At 43.7% G+C, this 8,555-nt stretch overlaps 1 pseudogene; it reads right to left on the minus strand.

Annotated features, from left to right (window-relative positions):
* Positions 1–4,714: 4,714 nt before the first annotated feature.
* Positions 4,715–5,421, minus strand: LOC121583988 (annotated as a pseudogene).
* Positions 5,422–8,555: the final 3,134 nt, after the last annotated feature.

Consider the following 8,555-nt stretch of genomic DNA (forward strand, 5'->3'; position numbering starts at 1 on the left):
AGAGACGGAATCTAAAACAAAAATCCAGAAAATCACATTGTATGATTTTTAAGTAATTAATTTGCTTTTTATTGCATGACATAAGTATTTGATACATCAGAAAAGCAGAACTTAATATTTGGTACAGAAACCTTTGTTTGCAATTACAGAGATCATACGTTTCCTGTAGGTCTTGACAGGGTTTGCACACACTACAGCAGGGATTTTGGCCCACTCCTCCATACAGACCTTCTTCAGATCCTTCAGGTTTCGGGGCTGTCGCTGGGCAATACAGACTTTCAGCTCCCTCCAAAGATTTTATATTGGGTTCAGGTCTAGAGACTGGCTAGGCCACTCCAGGACCTTGAGATGCTTCTTACGGAGCCACTCCTTAGTTGCCCTGGCTGTGTGTTTCGGGTTGTTGTCATGCTGGAAGACCCAGCCACGACCCATCTTCAATGCTCTTACTGAGGGAAGGAGGTTGTTGGCCAAGATCTCGCGATACATGGCCCCTTCCATCCTCCCCTCAATACGGTGCAGTCGTCCTGTCCCCTTTGCAGAAAAGCATCCCCAAAGAATGATGTTTCCACCTCCATGCTTCACGGTTGGGATGGTGTTCTTGGGGTTGTACTCATCCTTCTTCTTCCTCCAAACACGGCGAGTGGAGTTTAGACCAAAAAGCTCTATTTTTGTCTCATCAGACCACATGACCTTCTCCCATTCCTCCTCTGGATCATCCAGATGGTCATTGGCAAACTTCAGACGGGCCTGGACATGCGCTGGCTTGAGCAGGGGGACCTTGCGTGCGCTGCAGGATTTTAATCCATGACGGCGTAGTGTGTTACTAATGGTTTTCTTTGAGACTGTGGTCCCAGCTCTCTTCAGGTCATTGACCAGGTCCTGCCGTGTAGTTCTGGGCTGATCCCTCACCTTCCTCATGATCATTGATGCCCCACGAGGTGAGAACTTGCATGGAACCCCAGACCGAGGGTGATTGACCGTCATCTTGAACTTCTTCCATTTTCTAATAATTGCGCCAATAGTTGTTGCCTTCTCACCAAGCTGCTTGCCTATTGTCCTGTAGCCCATCCCAGCCTTGTGCAGGTCTACAATTTTAACCCTGATTTCCTTACGCAGCGCTCTGGTCTTGGCCATTGTGGAGAGGTTGGAGTCTGTTTGATTGAGTGTGTGGACAGGTGACTTTCATACAGGTAACGAGTTCAAACAGGTGCAGTTAATACAGGTAATGAGTGGAGAACAGGAGGGCTTCTTAAAGAAAAACTAACATGTCTGTGAGAGCTGGAATTCTTACTGGTAGGTAGGTGATCAAATACTTATGTCATGCAATAAAATGCAAATTAATTACTTAAAAATCATACAATGTGATTTTCTGGATTTTTGTTTTAGATTCCGTCTCTCACAGTTGAAGTGTACCTATGATAAAAATGACAGACCTCTACATGCTTTGTAAGTAGGAAAACCTGCAAAATCGGCAGTATATCAAATACTTGTTCTCCCCACTGTATATATATATTTTTTTTTGCATACAACATAGCTCAGTATTTGAATTATTTCTTTTATACAGTCATTATTGCTAATCTTTATCAAGGGTGTCAATAATTTTGGACCCCACTGCATATCATCAATGATACTAGGCCTATATAGCATTTGTGAAGTCATTAACTGCTATTGTTTCAATTTAACCCATTGTTAATCTAAAAATAGACAATACATATAGGCCTAGCTTTGGTTGATTTCAAATGTAATCTTAAAGTTAACAATTATTATGTTGGATTCACATCTCCATCTCAACCAAAAATCAAAGTTTAAGAATAAGACTAAATCAAATCAGATTTTGTTGCATTACAACCTGGAATTAAAATGGATTGAAGATGCATAACTATTCACCCCCCCCCCAAAGGCAATACTTTGTAGAGCCACCTTTTGCAGCAATTACAGCTGGGGTATGTCTATATAAGCTTGTCACATCTAGCCACTGAGATTTTTGCCCATTCTTCAAGGCAAAACTGCTCCAGCTCCTTCAAGTTGGATGGGTTCCGCTGGTGTACAGCAATCTTTAAGTCATACCACAGATTCTCAATTGGATTGAGGTCTGGGCTTTGACTAGGCCATTCTAAGACATTTAAATGTGTCCCCTTAAACCACTCAAGTGTTGCTATAGCAGTATGCTTAGAGTCATTGTCCTGCTGGAAGGTGAACCTCCGTCCCAGTCTCAACTCTCTGGAAGACTGAAACAGGTTTCCCTCAAGAATTTCCCTGTAGTTAGCGCCATCCATCATTCCTTCAATTCTGACTAGTTTCCCAGTCCCTGCCGATTAAAAACATCCCCACAGCATGATGCTGCCACCACGCTTCACTGTGGGGATGGTGTTCTTGGGGTGATGAGAGGTGTTGGGTTTGCGCCAGACATAGCGTTTTCCTTGATGGCCAAAAAGCTCAATTTTAGTCTCATCTGACCAGAGTACCTTCTTCCATATGTTTGGGGAGTCTCCCACATGCCTTTTGGCGAGCACCAAATGTGTTTGCTTATTTTTTTCTTTAAGCAATGGCTTTTTTCTGGCCACTCTTCCGTAAAGCCCAGCTCTGTGGAGTGTACGGTTTAAAGTGGTCCTATGGACAGATACTCCAATCTCCGCTGTGGCGCTTTGCAGCTCCTTCAGGGTTATCTTTGGTCTCTTTGTTGCCTCTCTGATTAATGCCCTCCTTGCCTGGTCCGTGAGTTTTGGTGGGTGGCCCTCTCTTGGCAGGTTTGTTGTGGTGCCGTATTCTTTCCATTTTTCAATAATGGATTTAATGGTGCTCTGTGGGATGTTCAAAGTTTCAGATATTTTTTTATAACCCAACCCTGATCTGTACTTCTCCACAACTTCGTCCCTGACCTGTTTGGAGAGCTCCTTGTACTTCATGGTGCCGCTTGCTTGATGGTGCCCCTTGCTTAGTGGTGTTGCAGACTCTGGGGCCTTTTAGAACAGGTGTATACATATGCACGCACCACTTTTCCGTTATTTATTTTAGATAATTTTTTTCATTTCACTTCACCAATTTGGACTATTTTGTGTATGTCCATTACATGAAATCCAAATAAAAATATATTTAAATTACAGGATGTAATGCAACAAAATAGGAAAAACGCCAAAGGGGGATGAATACTTTTGCAAGGCACTGTATAAGGTTCTATCTGAAAAAAGTTGATTCTGAGATAATTGGCTCTGAAGTTCCCGAACTCTCGTTGGTTTGAATGGTGTCAGCAATTTTTATGTTGTATTTGTTTTTTAACGGAACACTATGAATTGGGGTATTTGCAAACCACTCCCCCAAATATTCTAATTCCCCTGCCTCTACATTATGAAGTAAATGGCCTTGGTGTGGGCTAGCCCGTGTTGGACTGGTGTAGGCTAGCCCGTGTCGGGTTGGTGTGGGCTTGGTGTGGGATAGCCTGTGCTGGGCTAAACCATGTTGGACTGATGTGGGATTGTTGTGGGCTAGATTGTGCTGGGCTAGTCCGTGTTTGTGTGGTGTGGGCTTGGTGTGGGCTTTGTGTGGGCCAGGCCCTGCCCACCCTGCCCACCAAATACCCACATGGGGACAATGGGGTAATGTTTGCTGGGAAGCTGCTTCATCATGATCACCATAATAAAAAAGAAAGTGATTATTTTAATGTAAACAAAGAAATTGCTTCATCATGATAGAAATGATGAAAAATGCTGAAAGAGCAACGTGGTGTAGGTGTGTGTGTGTGTGTGTGTGTGTGTGTTTCTGGAACTCCCTCTCTGACTGTATTATCTTTAAAGGGGCAACATGAGCTATACAGATCAACAAGAACATCGACATGTATATTATATGAGTGGCAGTGGCAGTTTTACTCTTTAATGTGAATTATGTGTGACATTTCTGCCATGCTGCTAAATCGACCAATACATCCACCCAGTTTCTCATAATGTGATACGTCATGTGGAAACAGACTTGGTTTTAAAGGTAAACTCAGCGAAATTACGTTGCCACAAGCAGTACTGCAGATATTGAGTTGAGAGAGATGCAAGACTTCGCCCTCACAGTCATACAGAGTATCTGCTCATGTGCGCGGGTTCGCTTCACGCTCTTACAGCGTGGGAGCCACTGGACCACAACAGCGGAGAAGCTGAGCCTCGCATTTCAACACTCTTAGTTGTTGCGGAAATTGACCCACTATGCTGTTTACCTTCTGCATCTACATCATACCGCTGAGTCTACCTTTAAATAAAGCATGGCGTGAACTCTAGTTTGCCAGCCTTCACATGAGGAAACATCTGTCTTCTTCCATTCTACTCAGAACTCTTCCCTTCCCGTAATATCCTGCCAATGATAGAAATTTGTACTCACCCAGCAATCCTCAAGACCTTGTCCTTGAGACATTCTCTGTGTTTAATACTGTATGGTGTTTTCACCAGCAATATTGGAAAGAGCTTTTAGCAATGCAATACTTTCCTCTGTGTTCATAATGGCAGCCTAGTGTGGGCTTGATTCAGGATCTATTTAGTAAACATTGAGTAACGTCATTTAGAGGATTAAATCTCTGATGTCCTCCCGATGCACTTAAAGAGTGTGGGGGCTGGTGGACAGCCCTGACCATGTTGACTGAAATTCACTGGCACTGAACGACAGGCTGGCACAGCAGCCACTTAGGCCTGTAGCTCTAATGGGAAAGTGTAGCAGATGACCGCTAATCGAAGCTAGCTTAGTATCGCACAGTGAGGTCACCTTCCCAAAAACCTAAAGTACTGCAAAACAAGGAGTAGGGATCCCTAGGCTGGTCTTTGTGTAGCCTGGACAGCCTCTGTATGTTCTCCCTGTAGGATGGCCCATAGAGGATAGCCTTCACCGCCTCCAGGAAAACGTCTCTGTCTAAAGTAGCGATGTCCACTATCTTAGCCACTCCCTTAGCCCTCATCCTGTTGAGGTCATCAGGCCGGTTGAAGATAAACGGGAGGCCAACTAGATGGCCTTCTGGACTTGGTAGATGGCCTCCTGGACTCCGTTAGTGCCGCCGTGGGCAATGAAGGCCCGGGTCTTGGGGTGTCCCAGGAGGTCATTTTTGGGGAGCCAGTCCAGCAGTAAGGTGCTGTTGCCTAGGGAGGCGGGTCTCTTCACAGTGTGCCTCCAGATGACCTTCTGAGGCAGTTGGGCGAAGGCAGCGGCGATGTCCTCAGTGATGTCCTCAGCGATGTCCTCAGGTAGCTGTCCTACCAAGGTCCCCAGGGACATGATGATGACCCCATGGTCCCTGGAGCTCTGGGCAAAGTCCTTCATGTCCTGGGGAAGCGGCTTGGAGGGCTTGCACTGGAAGCCGCCCATGTAGACCATGTTTGGAATGGCGGGACGCGGAAACTCAAAGGTAAAGTAATTCCCCATGAGCCAAATGACTGCTGCCTGGAAAAACGCCATGTAGTGAATGTCAGGGCCGAAGTGACGATGGACAAACGAAATGTAGCTACGGGTTTAGTACGTATGCGATTCGTCTCCCAATTAAAATAATAAAACAGGACATCCCACTAAATTCCCAATGTGTTATCACTATGCTTTCAACCATCTAAAAGCACAACCAAATTCCAATGAAAAAACAATGTCAGATTTTTGGTTTAGTTGTCATCTAAATGTGTTATCACTGCGCTTACAACCATTTAAAAGCACAACAAAGGCCTAGATCAGATCAAGTGTTAACTGGCGATAACCGACACCCGCAAAGCTGGCGGGATTAGAGTTGTCAAATCAGAGCGACTTCTCATTGACACGAAGCCACACCCGTCCCACACGTGTTAGAAGTTACTGGTTTGCAACCCAACTTAGGGCCATGATAGTATGGATGTCAGAAGCTGTAGGTAAAAGATGGCTGGAAATAGAAAAGTCAGAATGTACTTCGGCCCCTCTATCTGTATTCCCATTCACTGAGGAATACTACAATTAGACACAGGTTTTAGAAACCTTGCACACTTGAAACGTCAATGTCCATCAATTACTTGAAAAGGGTACTCTAAAATCATTTGAAAAACTGAACTCTGAGTTTAATATACCAAGGTCAGACTTCTTTAGGTATCTACAAGTACGAAGCTTTCTATCCAAACACCCAAACTGGATAAGGTTACAAGGCAGAGTTATTAGCCAGAGTTCAGGATAATTAATACACTAAGAAACCAACAACTAACCTATACAGGGCTTTATCAGCCATGAACATGTCATTTTTTAAAACATTTTAGTAATTTAGCAGATTCTCTTATCCAGAGCGACTTACAGTTAGTGTATTAATCTTAAGATAGCTACAGTGAGGGAAAAAAGTATTTGATCCCCTGCTGATTTTGTATGTTTGCCCACTGACAAGGAAATGATCAGTCTACAATTTTAATGGTAGGTTTATTTGAACAGTGAGAGACAGAATAACAACAAAAAAATCCAGAAAAACCCATGTCAAAAATGTTATAAATTGATTTGCATTTTAATGAGGGAAATAAGTATTTGACCCCCTCTCGATCAGAAAGATTTCTGGCTCCCAGGTGTCTTTTATACAGGTAACGAGCAGAGATTAGGAGCACACTCTTAAAGGGAGTGCTCCTAATCTCAGTTTGTTACCTGTATAAAAGACACCTGTCCACAGAAGCAATCAATCAATCAGATTCCAAACTCTCCAACATGGCCAAGACCAAAGAGCTCTCCAGGGATGTCAGGGACAAGATTGTAGACCTACACAAGGCTGGAATGGGCTACAAGACCATCGCCAAGCAGCTTGGTGAGAAGGTGACAACAATTGGTGCGATTATTTGCAAATGGAAGAAACACAAAAGACCTGTCAATCTCCCTCGGCCTGGGGCTCCATGCAAGATCTCACCTCGTGGAGTTGCAATGATCATGAGAACGGTGAGGAATCAGCCCAGAACTACACGGGAGGATCTTGTCAATGATCTCAAGGCAGCTGGGACCATAGTCACCAAGAAAACAATTGGTAACACACTACGCCGTGAAGGACTGAAATCCTGCAGCGCCCGCAAGGTCCCCCTGCTCAAGAAAGCACATATACATGCCCGTCTAAAATTTGCCAATGAACATCTGAATGATTCAGAGGAGAACTGGGTGAAAGTGCTGTGGTCAGATGAGACCAAAATGGAGCTCTTTGGCATCAACTCAACTTGCCGTCTTTGGAGGAGGAGGAATGCTGCCTATGACCCCAAGAACACCATCCCCACCGTCAAACATGGAGGTGGAAACATTATGCTTTGGGGGTGTTTTTCTGCTAAGGGGACAGGACAACTTCACCGCATCAAAGGGACAATGGACAGGGCCATGTACCGTCAAATCTTGGGTGAGAACCTTCCCTCAGCCAGGGCATTGAAAATGGGTCGTGGATGGGTATTCCAGCATGACAATGACCCAAAACACACGGCCAAGGCAACAAAGTAGTGGCTCAAGAAGAAGCACATTAAGGTCCTGGAGTGGCCTAGCCAGTCTCCAGACCTTAATCCCATAGAAAATCTGTGGAGGGAGCTGAAGGTTCGAGTTCCAAACGTCAGCCTCGAAACCTTAATGACTTGGAGAAGATCTGCAAAGAGGAGTGGGACAAAATCCCTCCTGAGATGTGTGCAAACCTGGTGGCCAACTACAAGAAACGTCTGACCTCTGTGATTGCCAACAAGGGTTTTGCCACCAAGTACTAAGTCATGTTTTGCAGAGGGGTCAAATACTTATTTACCTCATTAAAATGCAAATCAATTTATAACATTTTTGACATGCGTTTTTCTGGATTTTGTTGTTGTTATTCTGTCTCTCACTGTTCAAATAAACCTACCATTAAAATTATAGACTGATCATTTCTTTGTCAGTGGGCAAACGTACAAAATCAGCAGGGGATCAAATACTTTTTTCCCTCACTGTAGGTGGGACAACCACATATCACAGGCACAGAAAGTACATGTTTCCTCAATAATAATAAAAAAGTAGCTATCAGTAGAGTCAGAGCTAGAAGGGGGGGTGGGGGTCAAGTGCAAGTGCTGGCGAAGTTTTTTTGGTGTAGCCTGGACAACACATGTATTCTTAGATAGAGGTGGGAAGGTGAACTTCATCAAGATATAAAGTTACCAATGCAAATTCATGGAATTTCAGTGGAAAATAGTCAGCCGTTTTTTCAGAACTCCTCATATTTGAACTCAAATGAGTTCAAACCAATCAAGTTGTTGCTGGAGAGAGTTCGGAGAGGAGGTGGCTACCCATCTACATATTTTTGGGAAATGTCAAAAATTTGACAGGTTTTTCATTATGATTGATAAGATGTTTGGTTTTCAAATGCCCAGAGACCCCATGTTAGCCATTCTTGGATCCAAGTCGAACATGGTGTTAGAAAGGAAGAAATATAATTTGTTACAAATACTTTTCATTGGAGCTAAAAAAGCTATAACATTAAGATGGCTCCAGAAAGTACCTCCAACAGATGAGGAGTGGATGTAAATTATAAGAAGAATATACATAACAGAAAAAATAACATTTACTGTAGATTAAGATTAAAGCAAGATCAATTTATGGACAGATGGTCATTA

Source organism: Coregonus clupeaformis, chromosome 16 (genome assembly GCF_020615455.1).
Source record: "Coregonus clupeaformis isolate EN_2021a chromosome 16, ASM2061545v1, whole genome shotgun sequence".
NCBI classification, from domain to species: Eukaryota; Metazoa; Chordata; class Actinopteri; order Salmoniformes; family Salmonidae; genus Coregonus; species Coregonus clupeaformis.